This window comes from Pseudorca crassidens, chromosome 5, assembly GCF_039906515.1.
Source record: "Pseudorca crassidens isolate mPseCra1 chromosome 5, mPseCra1.hap1, whole genome shotgun sequence".
In the NCBI taxonomy this organism is placed as follows: Eukaryota; Metazoa; Chordata; class Mammalia; order Artiodactyla; family Delphinidae; genus Pseudorca; species Pseudorca crassidens.
This window is the reverse complement of record NC_090300.1, coordinates 133,972,820-133,988,132: the sequence shown is the minus strand read 5'-3', so window position 1 is coordinate 133,988,132 and position 15,313 is coordinate 133,972,820. Positions and strand designations below refer to the sequence as shown.

Genomic DNA, 15,313 nt, shown 5'->3' with positions numbered 1-15,313 from the left:
AAAGATGTTTAAATAGACAGTAAACAAAAAATAGTGAAACTCAGTTAAGTCTAAACTGTTGATAACTTGGCTGTAAGTCTTAATGCAACTTTTCAAAGATTCTTCAAATAGAAAAGGAATTTGATAAAGAGAAAAATCAATCGTTAACCAAAATCTTAGATTATTTTAACAAAACTAGGCAAAAGGAAGGGTAGAAAAATATAGTAAGATTTCTTCTTGTTTGGGAACAATGTTATACATACTGTTTAACATATCATATTGACAAAGATATCAATTCAGATAGAATCTTTAAAAATGTAAGGGTATCTTTTAGGGAAACAAGCTGTTAAAATTTCCAAACTGGAGCGCTCGTTCTCCGACTTAAAGAATCTAATGAAATCTACTGTATTTCCACCAAGAAAACCACTCACATAATAAAATTTTGCAGCTATTTTCGATAGAACTGATGACTTAACCATGAGCTGATTTTTTTAAAATTAATTTTTATTGGAGTATAGTTGCTTTACAATGTTGTGTTACTTTCTGCTGACAGCAAAGTAAACCAGCTATATATATACATATATCCCCTCTTTCTTGGATTTCCTTCCCATTTAGGTCACCGCAGAGCACTGAGTAGAGTTCCCTGTGCTATACAGTAGGTTCTCATTAGTTAGTTATTTTATACATAGTTTCTATAGTGTATATATGTCAATCTCAATCCCTTCCAATCCCCTTTTCCCCCCAGGAGCTGATTCTTTAAGGAAACCAATAAAATTGACAAACTTCTGCAAAGTCTCACCAAGCAAAATATGAGGAAAAAATGAATACATACATTCCCATTGGCATACAAAAATACTGTAATGGCTCTTTTCTTGAAATAAAATTTCTTGACCCTCCCCACATCCTTCTAACTACAGTAAAATTCACTGCTCTTCTTTATAGTAGAACTCCCCAAAAAAGCCGTTTATATTCACACCATCTCCATTTCCCTCTCTCCCAATTTCATTTGAGCCCACTGAAATCAGACCTTTTCCCCTCAACTCCATGGGAATTACTTTGTGAGGATCTGCGGCCTTCACATTGCCAAATGGCAAATTTTGGGTCTTCTTAGACAGCATCTCAGCAACATTCAACAGGGTGATCATTCCCTCCCTGAAATCGTTTCTTCACTTGGCCTCAGATTTACCACCTCACCAGCAGCCCCCTGTCAATTCCGTGGATCCTCCTTCTCCTCCAAACCTCTAAATCCTGGAGAGCCAGGGCTTGGTCCTCAGATCTCGCCTCCTCTTTGTAACACTCCCTACGAGAACTCATCCAGATTCACAGCGTGGACACGATCACTCATGGACTTACTGTACACTCTCATATTTATATTTGGTCTAATCTTGACTATTCTCTTGAACTTCGTACTCATGTATCCAACTGCATACTCAAATTACTACTTGTTTGTCTAACAGGCATTTCACATTTAACACGTCCAGAAACCTTGGTTCCTCCACCTCTAGTTAGGATATGTATCAAAATACTAACAATGGTTACATCTAGGTAATTTTTGTTTGCCTGTTTCTGCATTCAAATTATTAACCATAAACACATATTACTTTATAATCAGAAAAATGTTCAAAGAGACAACAAACCATAAACAAAAAAATATGCCTTTGGAAAAAATGCAATTCACATTTCTTTTGGCTGTCTTGAAGGCTCCCAAAGGATGTCAATTACTTTTTTCGCCCTTGATAATGGATACTTCCTCCACTAGTCAGGATATTGGTTTGTCACTATCTAGAAAATTCATGGGCAACTCTAAAACACAGCAGCCTCCACTGATATCTTCAAAGTAAACACAAAAGAACAAATTAAATTTTATAGAAATTTAAAATAAAAAGATGCTGTGATGTGGAAAAAGAGAACCCTGTTACAGGAAAATAAGGAGGAAAAACCCATCAAGTCAGGTCTAGCTCTGTGAACACGGGCAAATGTGTACCCTTGAGACTTAAGGAGGGAGCCCCTGCCCTACTTATGTCACAAAGCCCTTCGAAAAGGATAAAGTGCTAAACACCAAATATACATAATTATGAAATGCAAAAGAATATCAATTTTAGGTATTTTAAAACAACCAGCAGCATGATATTGGAAAGAACGGGAAGTACTGGGATATAATTAAGGTTCTACAGACATTACCAATGGTGTGATCTATAAGATACCTGACCTCACCCTTTAGGTTCCCCATAAGGAAAACAACATCAACACTTACTCTAAGGATTGAATGGCTGGGCGCATTTAATAGCACAGTGCCTGGCATGAGATCATTAACATTTTATTATTATTATTGCCATCTTTATCCAAAAGATGATGAAAAGAATACTGCATTTTCAAAGGTTCTACAAACCCAAGAGTTAAACTACAAAATACAGAGATTCCTGAACCTTTAAGAATGAAATGTCAGTAAGCCTAATAAAGATCTCAACAAGATAAAAAGAAAATATTAAAATTATACAAGTCTGCTCAAGAAAATTGATAATTTCACAGACCCAAAGAATTAGCAACTGAAAGAGCACACTCACCCAATACAACCCACTTCCACACTTTGGTTACAGATGAGGAAACTGAAGCCCTTAGAGGGTCAGTCACTTAGAGGCTAAAAAGTTCCTCTGCCCCAGGTCCAAATATTACATTTCAATTCATATGACATGGCCTGAATAGCAAGGTTGTTTTGAGGGTGGGGGTAAAAGTGAGGAGGATAAAAAAAACAAGACTAGAGGGAAATGTCTCAAGTATCCTGTGTGTGTGATGAGAACGTTAGACAAATTAAAAGGGGATTTATGGAATAGAAATTTTTCCTTATTACTCAATATTTAGTTTATTAATTTCTGATTAACACTTCTTGGATTACATAATCTCATATATCGTTAAAAAGAATCTGACACCAAACTATGCTGAACTTAAATCAAAGTTTGTAGTTATACCCAACTACATATGAAAAATTAAACGAAGGACACACAGCTGGAGATATTTCACCAAAAGTCACTTTCCATATAGAATAATAAGTGTTCATGTCCCATATTCATAATGAAATAGTCATATGTTATTTTGTTTTCAAACTGTAAAAATTATAACCGTGATTCACATTATTTACTTCTGTTTGCCGAGAGGAAGTGAAAGCCCTAAAACTAGATCTAGGTCAGAATGATCCTCTGTAGGTCTAAGACTTGACAAATATAGCATGCAAAGTAACTGAAAAAACAAGCAAACCACCAAAAAGGTGCCCTTCAAATTCCCAACCATTCCTTAAACACCTTCTCACCCCAACTCATAATAAATTTGAGTCAAAAAAAAGGATTAAGAGGAAAAAGTGTTAAGTAACAATGTTAATTAAATAAGGCAGCAGTTACAGTAGAGCAATTAGAATATGAATCACAGATATGAAACTTTTTAATTTTAGTAGAGGTACTAAATTGAAATGCTTTATTTAAAGATAACCTAATCCACTAATCCCTGGTAGGCACTATAGTACTAGGTATCTCAATATACATAGCTAAAACTAAAATTTTAAAATCTATTTCTTGTTATTGATGTTAACTTGGAAGTCAAAATTACCATCTCTAAAATGGAGATTAACGAGCTGTAGACTTTCCACCTGAGCCCTCAGATAGCTACTTTCCAATATACAGTCACAAGATTTAGTCAAATAAGTAATAATTTGAGGCCTGTAAAAAAAAAAAAAAAGCTGAAATATTTCTCAGTTCAAATATTATTTGAGGAACAACTGAGTAGGTAAATACTATTGATTTTTTACCTGAGATGAAAATTATTTTGGCAGTATTGTCTTTCTAAATTCTATCCAAAAAAGTAACACCATTTCAGAAGCCTACCCTAACCATCTATCACAGCTATTCGTTATTCTCAAATAGAAAAAAAACTATTAGTAATTATTTTCTATTTTATGAATTTACAACACTAAGTATTTATGTATTTACATTATTTGTTTGCCTTTCTCATCCATACAAAGCACCAAAACTTCGGATTGAGAAGAAGGAACAAGAATGAAACACAAGTCCTTTGAACATATCAAAGTGCAGTAAACAGTTTAGGAGTTAAAATTAAAGTGGAATTATTCTTGAAGTCTGAAAGGAATGGCAAATAAACTAACCACAGGACAGCTTTCCCTCCTAGAAGAAGAATGAGTGTGTAAAGAGGGAGTGATGTTCCTGTTTGTATCCCAGATTCAAGAATGTGGGTTCCAAAGAATGCTGGCCTATCCAGGCAATGAATCAACCATTCCATTCAAACCAGACTAGCCTCACCACTCACTGAGAGCCACAGACATCACAGATGGGCATGCCCTACAGAGTAAGAGAGAGAGTGGTCCTCTTGGTATAGACACAATCAGAAGCTACAAGATATTATTATATATTCTTCTTTCCCTGAAAGTATTAGGAGAATAACAGAGAACCTTAGAACTATTTAGAGTAGCAGTCCCCAACCTTTTTGGCACCAGGGACTGGTCTCATGGAAGACAATTTTTCCACGGATGTCAGGGAGGATGGTTCAGGCGGTAATGTGCACGACGGGGTGCAGCAGATGAAGCTTCGCTCACTTGCCCACTGCTCACCTCCTGCTGTGCAGCCCAGCTCCTAACAGGGCCCAGTACCAGTATGTGGCCTGGGGGTTGGGGACCCCTGGTTTACAGTACTGAAAGAAATGTATTCCTACTACATGTAATTTTTTGGATAGAACAGGCAAATTTTCAATTTTAAAATCATTTTAAAATAAAACATTTATTTGATCTGACTGTAAAAATAATACTTGATCATAGTAGGATACATAAGAGGAAAAAAATCACCAAAAACTCCAAAGACAATCACATTTTCTTTTTCTACTCAGAAGTATGCGTCTGTGTGTAGTGTTGATATAAGTAGCAGGCAAGGATGACACTGTTGGCCATCCAGTTCCATTCGCCCCCTCATTTTCTAACCACATCCTGACTGTGCCCACAAATCTGCTCTCTACCTGAGGCCATGAGTTTCTGGGGTAGCAAACCCTAGTCCCAACCCAAGATGAATTGCAATCCATTTAAGCCAATCACAGTGGTCCCACTTCTCTTCACGTTGACTGATTTAGGCGTAAACTTATGCAATGCTGGCCCCACAAAGGAGAGGCTAGGGTGGTATTCACTATGAGGTCTTTGGGAAAGGCTTTTATCACTAATAAAGAGACATCACAGAAAAAAAAAAGTCTTCTTCCAAGAACCTCAGTTATATTTACTGGTACACTTGAACTTGTGCCAGTCATCTTGCAACCATAGGAGGAACTAGCCACAGACAAAAGAAAGACATATCCTACATTTTCAACCTTTTCCCACTGACCTTATTTTTAAATACATACAGATGCAGACACACAACCTTCTTGACCCAACCTCCCCCAACTAAAATCTCTCTCTTCCCTACTCTTCATTGCTATGCTTCTCGAAAGAGTGGTCAAAACAAGCTGCCTCCTCCACTAAATTATGCATTCATCACTGACATTCCTAAGGCTTTCTTAATTTCCCAAAACTTAGGCTTCTCATATCCTATGGTTTCAAGCCACATCTTACATGTTGCTATTTTAGCAATTAACACATGCTATAGTAATGGTCTGCCTGTCAGACTGTAACCTCTGAATAATTCTGTATTGCCAACATCTAGAAAAGTTCCTGGCATATCAAGGCACAAATATTTGTTTCATAAACCAAATGTACACCCAATACCTAACACGTAGGCATACCATGAATGTTGAAATAAGTTTAGCAACCCTACTATCTACTCACACCAGAATATGTGTTTGAGTGTAAACTGGGGAGAAGAACAACATGCACAGGAAGATAAGAGACCAAAGTGCCTTGAAACTTAAAAACACAATTATTCTTTACTCCCCAGGGATCAGAGAGCTGGTCAAAGTTAACTCAGTAGGAGAGAAGAGGATGTTTCCACACTGGTGTATGAGAAGCAATGGCAGGGAGGCGTGCTAGTATCTGAGCAGCTCTGCCACTGGTGAGCACTGTTGCCAACCTGCTCCAGAGAGGAAAAGGTGTCCCAGACCTCCTGGGGTCTGGAACAGGCAACAAACCAGGCCAGTGACAACAGACTTGTGCTCAAATGCAAAACACGTTTTTTTTAAAAACCCAGAGAAATATATCTAGAGCTTGAACAGTACTTGCAACAGTCCAAGAGACAATGAAGCAGGCAAAGTTGGTCGTAGCTAAGACTCATCCCTAAGCAGCATTTCCTTTGATATCTCTGGATGACAACTGGGAATGAAGGAATGAAGCAAAGATCCCTATTCAGCTGGGCAAAATTCTTTTCTACTTCAAAAGTCTCTTACTAATGTAGGAAAACTGATTAAAAGGGCAATGTCTTTTTTCTTACTTCCCCTTTTAATTTTAGTAGTAAATCCTATCTAGAGAAGCCCTGCTGGGAACACTCCTGAGAAAAACAGAGTAAATAGAGACATCAGGTACTCTGAAAATGTAAAGTGTCTTGGGCCAAGATTTGACAACCACTTTACATTTTATAAAATAACAGTTCAGTGCAAAATACTCAGTAATGAAATTACTGATCTTACCAAAACGCACTTACTCCAAATTGACAAACTAATAATTACAACCTAATAAGTTCACTGAAAGACTAATAAATCTTTTATAGCCACCTATTTTATAGCAAACTCTCTGATGGATAAGTACATCTCCTCACTGATTTAACTGACTTCCAAAAGACGCTGGCACATTTTAGAGAAGGAATAAGGCATTAAGGATATGAAGAAACCAGCAAGTAGGGTCTTCCCATTTTTTCAATAAGACCCTAAGAGTTCATCTCCTTAGGCCAAAAACATCTCCCCTGGGAATCCTAGAGGATGACCAGTCAGTAAAAAGAAGAGACTAATGACAGGGGAAAAAAAAAAAGGCAGAAGAGGGAGGTAAGATATTCCCCATACCAGGTTTAGTCTATAACCTTAGAGGTGGGATATTGACAAGGTCCAGGCACAAAGGAACTGAAAAAATGACCCCACTATATAAAACACTTTTTAATGTAATTCCACTTTAATGGGGGATGGGGAAGTGGAGTAAAGCTAACCACTATGACTCTGATTCAATCTAAGAAATGACCAATTAAAAAAGTGAAAATGACTTTACCAGATAGAAGCTAAGAACAGTTATTTTCTTACAAAAATATCCTTTGGGGACTTCCCTGGTGGCGCAGTGGTTAAGAGTCCGCTTGCCAATGCGGGGGACATGGGTTCGGGCCCTGGTTGGGGGGATCCCACATGCCGCGGAGCGGCTGGGCCCGTGCGCCACGGCTGCTGAGCCTGCGCTCTGGGGCCCGCGAGCCACAGCTGCTGAGCCCATGTGCCGCAACTGCTGGGGCCCGCGCCCCTGGAGCTCCTGCTCCGCAACGAGGGAGGCCACTGCGGTGGGAGGCCCGCACTGCAGCGAAGAGTGGCCCCTGCTTGCAGCAGCTGGAGGGAGCCCGCGTGCAGCGGCGAAGACCCAACGCAGCCAAAAGTAAATAAATAAAATACATAAATTTATAAAATATATATATATCCTTTGATTACTAACTTTCCTAAGGCATTAAGAAAATGACTTAAATTTATTTTTAAAAGAATATGATTTGCACACAGCTTCACCTGCACCGATGTAACATTTTCTAAACGGTGCCAGTACTGAGAAAGGAGCCAGCAGCCCGCCAACTCCACTGCATGCCCACAGTGCTCCTAGGACAGTCATTAACAACCAAGATCCTGGCAACCACTATGTCTTTGTTCCTTATATTTGCTTGGGGACAATTTTTATGATCCTACTAATAGTCTCTAAATTGTCCCTGATCCTAAATAAAACAAAGGATCTGTTCCAGAGGAGTGATCATATTAAAGAAAAGTATTAGATGTATAAGAGGTTTAGCATCTAGACAACCCAAATTATATTTTGCTCAATCCAATTCTAAGTCAATTACAAGGAAAAAGAAGTCAGAAGACAAATTTTCTTTCTATCTCAAGAGATGAACTAAATGATTTAAATCCAGGTGCTTCCTCAATCCTCACACCAATGATGGAAACAGAAAGTAGAATTCTAAATGATCAAGGGTTTCAATTCGGTGCATATTTAAAATAACTTAAGAGGTACAACATACACCGTTTTCTCTTTCACTCTTTAAAAAACCCCAAGTTTCAAAACCACAGAACTAAAATGAATCCATATTATACTAGTGCAGCAACTGACAGTTTACTGAACAAACAGCCAAAGCACGTTCACTGTTCCATGGAGATAAACAGAAGACATGTATCTTCATTAAGAAACTTACACTCTAGTCAAAAGGATGGTCAAAATGTTTGACACAACCTTTATGAATTACTAACGGGTGCAAGAAGCCACATGATAAACATATTTACTGTTTATCATGGATAATTTTTCTATATTAGCACAAACATGTCATTTAAAGAAAATACAATACTTAGAAGTAACTGGCAGGTAAATTTACATTCTAAATGTTCACTGCAAGTCAGTTATGAGAATCAAAAAATGAGTTCTGTCCTGATGTTAATAAGCAGGAAGGGGGTAGACAGGTTACTAACCCTGCTGCACCACAGTGCCCTCAATTATAACATGAAGAATAGGTTAGATGCAGGATGGCAGATGTTATTTCTTCAAAAGCCAATTCCAAATAACTGGTGAAAACTGCCTCTAGAGCATTTTGCTGGGACTGTTAGATTCCTTTACTAAAAAGCCATGTCCTATGTTACTTGCCCTCAGAAGTTGGGTGTTTGAGATGCTGCTACTGATTTGTCAGAATGTTCACTTGAGTTGTTTTCCCAGTAGCAGCCACGTGCTGTACACCCACGCTTCTCCTCACTCTCTCCTCTGATCAGTCCGTGAAATGCAGCTCAGGGAGGCTGCAAAATGTGGCTGTGTAACCAAGCGCTTCCCTGATTCTGAAGAACAGACAATAACTACTAATGCGTACTGATGTTTAATATGGAGCCAGCACTGTTCTAACTGCTTAACACATATTAATGCACTTTACAACAACCCCTATGATATAGATTCTATTATCATCATCCCATTTTACAGATGAGAAAAAGAGGCACAACTAAGTGAAGTAACTTATCTAAGGCTTCACAGCAGGTAAGTAACAAAGCAAGAACTTGACCTTCGGCAGTCTGGCTCCAGATGGCCCACTTTTAACAACTTTGCTTACTGCTTCTCTGTCAACTGTACAGTGATCAAATCTACAACTTCACTTTTCTTAATGCTATGCACTAAGCCAGAAGCCCAGGTTTCATGGTGGTATAAGTCTATATTTTATCTGCAGTCTTGAAATGTTTACTTTCTCCAAGGGGCCTGGATTCTGGCAAATAATGCTCAAATTACCCATACCTTGAGCTTTGGCACATTACCTTGTTTGGCATATTTTAAAAAATTGTAATAGTTTCATAAGTCACCCATTCAGCCACACAAAATACACCCTCCATTTAGTAGAACCCTCAGAAAATGTGAGTTTAGGGTTAAAGAAATTCTCCCATTAACAGAACATTAGTCAGAAAATTGGGAGGACGAGATGATTCTTAAAACGTAAGTCTGGGAGAGGATCAGCACTGTGAAGAGAAGTAGCCGGGGGAATGCCACTTCCCAAGTGATTTGCTGGATGTGAAGTCTTATTAATCCTTGTTAAAGGGGGCCCTTGTAAACCTGGCCCCCAAAAATGCAGACTTCAAGGAGTAACAGTGATCTTTCAAAGAATTTGTTATATACAAACTATACTCCAATGTGCAGATTATCTTCTGGTGGTCCCATTATACCCTTTTTACCTATTACTACACTTCAAATCATACCCATGAAACAAACCAACCGTCTGGCTTGTCTCCAAATTCAAAATACACGGTATTATATGTAATAGGCAACAATGTATTTTTTGTTATTTCCATTCTCCACATCAACAATGCAATAAGAAATTTACACTTAAGCTTCTAATCTTTAAAATACAGCATAAAAAGAATAGAACTACATGTGAAATAAAAATTAAAATGAATTAAGAACATGTGAAAGAATGACAGCTTTCAAGAGGAAATCACAAATTTAAAAAAAAAAAGTACCCCAGTTGTTGAAAGAGTGTTACTGGCAGTGGTTAACAAACTCTTTATGTTCCCCAACAGAAAAGGGGTGGCATAAACCCAAGTTATATAACATGCAGGTACTACTGTTACCCTATATCTTGAAGATGAATGTCTTTCTTATTTTATATAAAAGTGAATTTTCAAAAAATCAAGCGTTTATTATTTTCTTCCAAATGAATCATCTTGCACTCACATTAGAATCCCTAATCCCTAAAAAATTCATGATTTTTAATCTCTTCTAGTCCCAAACGTAAAGCATCTTTTTCTACTACAGAATGTTTTAATGAGCTACCGTCAATAACAATCAGTCATTCTTCTGACCACAGATAAGGGTCAGATCCCCCCACTCCACATTTCCCTTCCCTAAACTCTGTTAGCAATAGGGACTGTATGCTTGGGTCCTGTGCTCACTTTTAAAGCAAGAAGTAATGATCCGAGATGGAAAGACACCAGCGCCATCACTAAGACAATGATCCATATGGTTTGCCTTTCACCCGACAGTGCTTTCAGACAGTGCTTTCAAGACTCGACCCAAAGAGACTTGTTAATTCCACCCACATTCTCCCTCCCCTCCTCTCTGCCACCAGAAACAACTAGTGTATGTATGAAAAGCCAGGGGCCATGAAAACCACGAGGAAGGCTCCTTTTGTGTTCTCCTAAAGAAATCTTTATGAAGAACAAATTAAGTTCACTTTCTGAAATGTATAAACCACAAAACAACAAAACCACAAAAGGGAAACTAAGTACAATAAGAAGAGTAAATATTTTTCTTACACTACTATTAAGAGGTGACGCCTAGCTGCAAATTTCTTCCTCAGTTTTAGCTCTCTCCAGCACAAACTTCTCAGGCAGTAGGTCAAGAGGCTGCTCTGTGTTTACCCACCACCTCAGCGCTCCTTGGCCACTTCCTAAGAGCGCTGGCACCTCACCCACTGATTACCTGTATCAACACAGACAACCCCAGCTTCAGGCCTCTGAAGCAACCCCTCTTCAGTGCTTCTTGGCCTTTTACAGTGGAGGCATGTGATGAGAGTATCTGCACCAGCTGTTCCTAATTACCTCTCAGGCTGGGGCGAATGACTCAGCAACCCAACTTTTTTTAAGGAGTCATCTACCTTGTTAGCCAACCAACATATTGAACAATGGTAAACCACTTGACAGAGCCACAGGTTAAACAACAATAATGCACGATGCCATGCCATCACTTAAACCAAGGCCATCCTACTCCCAGCTGACTCACCAAGTGTTCTTTTTCCCCAGGCTTCTTTAATCCAAAGGCTGAAGTGGCAAGCGCCTTCAAGCCCAGCCCAGCCCTTGCACCACGACCCAAGACCAGGAAGAAGCAGCCGGCCTCTTCCCACTTCTCTGCTTGACCATGTGAAGCGCTCAAGCGCTCTGACACTAACACCTCCGGTGTTTCCACCCTTTATCTTTCGGAACTGCTTGAAATGCAAACCCTCCTGGATATAAGCAGCGTTAAACTACATGAACAAAGACCTAGTCGTGGCACCCTCCAGACCCAATACTGATAGAATTCTCCCAAAAGATAGGCATCCCTACAAAACAGCCTTTGTTCCTTCAAGCGTGACATTGGAGCCTGTTTTTCCCACACACGTTCTTTCACAATCACTACTACGCTATACCTTGAATCAGCCCAAATTCAACGCAGAAGGCTCACTGCACAAAAACCTTCTGTACAATTCTACTCAGTGACATTAAACTACCGTGCAAGAAAGAGAAAGCCATGGCACTCGCGTTTCATTAGACGAGCACAAAGCTGGTGTCTCTACGATCAACACCCACTCTCACCCGACTGTGGGAGTCTTTAATTACAACGCGCGGGCAAAACTCCAACAAAGGGAGCCCTGGGATCTCCGGGCCCCCAAACCAATCTTCGCTAAACCCAGCCCCGCAGGGTGCTATTTTTTGCTCCAGCCACGAACTCGGCCTTTCTTACGTGATTACACGCGCGACCTACACCCAGGCTGGGCAGACGGGAGGCAAACAGCTCGCCGGACGCGGCGGCTAACGAGGGTGGTGGGAGAGGGCGGAGGGACGATACTGAGCCGGGCCGGCCGCGCGGGCGGTGCTGATGTGTCACAGCCCCGGCGGGCCGCGCGCCGGCTGGGGATTGGGGGGGGGGGGGGTGCCGGGCTCGGACCCGGGTGCCCGAGAGGCGGGGGAGGGGGAGCGGGCGCCCGGGCCCCAGTACATCCCGGCCCCCCGCCGGCCGGCCCGTGATAAAGTACAGCGCGGGCCCGTAAACAACGGCGCCGGCCGCGCGCGGGGCCACGGGGCGCCGACCCGTCGCCCCTTCCGGCGGACGAGGCCACTTCCAGGAAGGGGAGCTGCAGCCGCCCCCCGCGGGCCCCGCTTAATGCCCCCCGCCCAGAAAACAGCAGCCCCGGTCTCCCTCACCGCCTCCCCAGGACCTGCCCGCGGACCGCCCCTCACAGGCCGGCGGCCCAGACCGCGCGCGAGACGCCGCCGCGCGGACCCTGCCGGGGAAGGGCGCCCGGGACAGGCGAGCCACTCACCAGAGCCGAGGCGCGACGCAGCCCGACTGACGGCAGCGAGCGAGCCTGGCGGGCCGCGCGGGCAGCTATCAGGTGACTCACTCCGTCTCCGCGGCCGGCCGCCCCTCCCCTCTCCTTCCTTTCCCTTTCCTCCCTCGCCTCCCCTCCCTTCCCCTCTCGTTCCCTCCCCTTCCCTCCGCAGCCGCGGCCTCCGCCCCCTCCCGGCGCCCAAGCCCCGCCCGCCTCGCGAGGTCCCGCCCCGTAGGCCTGCCTCGCGAGACCCCGCCCTTCCCGCTCTGTAGCGCCTAAACCCCGCCCTCACTAGAGGCCCCGCCCCGCCAGCCAGGAAGCCTCGGTACGCGCATCCCTGCGGCTTCCTGCGCGTAGCCAGAAGCCCACGCGAGGAGATGCAGGGAGGCATCGCGCGAGCCCTGGGCAGGGCAGGCCTCGAGGAGGCGGCGGCGGGGTCCCGCAACTTCCGTGGGCAGCGCCCCTTTGCGAGCGCAGCCCGCAGCCTGAACGAAAAAGCCACCCGAGGACCACCTCCTCCTTTCCTGCTGAAAGCAGAAAGGAAAAGCCTGACGGCCTGCTCGCTCTAAGTGTTGCCGGGATACCCGGAATCGAGTGCCAGCGGACACCAGCAGGGAGGACGAGAGCCGGCCACGTCTCTCCCCAGACCAGACCCCCTCAGGGGTAGCTTCTGGCAGCCCCCGCAGGAGAGCTTCTCCTCTGCCTCCTCCTGGGGGTGGCGGGGCGCCCAGGTTCGCAAGGTTCTTGAGCTTCTTGATAGGGATGCATCAAGTGCATCCAGGATTTTGTAGAAAGCATCTGGCAGCCCTACTTTTGTCTGACAGTGAAAACAGTGGCGTCAGCTAACAGGTGTTCCCTTTACGTGGTGGCCGCCAGGAAACTTGGAACCAGGTTGAGTGCCCAGTGGTGTCAGCCGGCTCATCTTAAACCCAGGTCAGGCTTTCATCTTCTGCTGCTTATTCCGGTGTTCATCCAATTGTTGGTGTTAAAATTAAGTTCGCAAGCCATTTAGCACCTCTGGAGTTCAAAGCACTGACTGTGCGAAAAGATGTGCACCTGGCAAAGCCTACACTTATCAATCTAAAGGGAGACCCGAGCGCTCTGGCACTGTGCCAGCCGACCTGATTGGAGTTGGGATCTTGTGAAGGGATTTTGCCGTTGGCTTTTGAGTTCAGGTCGAAAGACAGAAAGAAGTCGATGGCTGGACAGCATCAGCACCAAGATGTGTGGGCTCATTCTTGCACACCGGAAGACAGCCCTGGACCTCTCAGGGGAAAAAAAGACTGCCACGTTAATGAAGTCAGGTATTATCACTAACATGACTGCGTTTGTATTCACAGGCGGTGAGACTTAGGGACATTTGAGTTACATCCAAAATACACGAGAAAATAATGAGTGAAATCGTGTGGGAGTCCAAGGGGTAAAGTGATTCACTATGACCTAGAATTTGGGCAGTAGGTAACATTTGCATTGGGTCTTAACTGGGAAGAATGGGGCCCTGCAGTCCAGGGAAGGAAGAGCATATGCAATAGTCCAGACATAGGAGGCAGATGGCATTTCAGGCTACCTGAGTTCATGGTGGGGTAAAAATATTTAGTTAGAAAGGAGGAAAGAACAATTGGAAATAGACATGGAAGGACTGGGGTTCTTACATGCACCTGAGCATTTTTGAGGCTTCACTCACCTTCCACCCAAAGCCAGTGGAATTCTTCCTTCATCCCACACCTTTGCAATTTCTTCAAGAGGAAGAACAGACCCTTCCTCTTTGCGAGGAACTCTTCCTTCTGTACTCTCGATAAATGGCAGTGAAAGTTTCTAGCATATGCTCTGATATGTTAAATTATTTGAAAAGTCTTACAAAGGTATACCAAGGTGTTGAGAATATCAAGGCTGTTAAGGCTGTTAGTGTTCATAAGAATCTCTGGATAGCCAGGACATGGAAGCAACCCAAATGTCCATCAACAAAGGAATGGATAAAGAAGTTGTGGTACATATACACAGTGGAATATTACTCAGCCATTAAAAGGAACAAAACAGTGCAATTTGCGGAGACATGGATAGACCTAGAGACTGTCATACAGAGTGAAGTAAGTCAGAAAGAAAACAAATATCGTATAATATCGCTTATATGTGGAATCTAGAAAAATGGTACAGACGAACTTACTTGCAAAGCAGAAATAGAGACATAGATGTAGAGAACAAACTTATGAATACCAAGGGGGGAAGGGGGGATGAATTGGGAGATTGGGATTGAGATATATACACTACTATGTATAAAATAAATAACTAAAGAGAACCTACTGTATAACCCAGGGAACTCTACTCAATGCTCTGTGGTGACCTAAATGGGAAGGAAATCTAAAAAATGAGGTGATACATGTATATGTATAACTGATTCACTTTGCTGTACAATAGAAACTAACACAACATTGTAAAGCAACTATACTCCAGTAAAAATTAAAAAAAAAAAAAAGAATCTCTGGGGTACTTGTTAAAAATGTAGATTCCTGGGCTCTGCCCCCAAAGATTCTGGTTTCATAAGCCTGAATATGACCCAAGGATCTGCATTATTTTTAATAGTTATGCAAATGGTCTTCAAACATCACTTGAGAAGTACTGAGTTAAAGCTTATGGTATATATT

At 42.5% G+C, this 15,313-nt stretch overlaps 1 protein-coding gene across 5 annotated transcripts in view; it reads right to left on the bottom strand.

Annotated features, from left to right (window-relative positions):
• The window catches only part of BACH1 (BTB domain and CNC homolog 1), a 47,178-nt gene extending 34,374 nt beyond the window's left edge, over positions 1–12,804 (bottom strand). For 4 of the 5 annotated variants that reach the window (XM_067739295.1, XM_067739297.1, XM_067739299.1 and 1 more), the window contains exon 1: positions 12,663–12,804. The gene's annotated coding sequence lies outside the window, so the exon portion shown is untranslated. The remainder of the gene's footprint in view (positions 1–12,662) is intronic. The other variant, XM_067739296.1, reaches the window with a different exon arrangement.
• Positions 12,805–15,313: the final 2,509 nt, after the last annotated feature.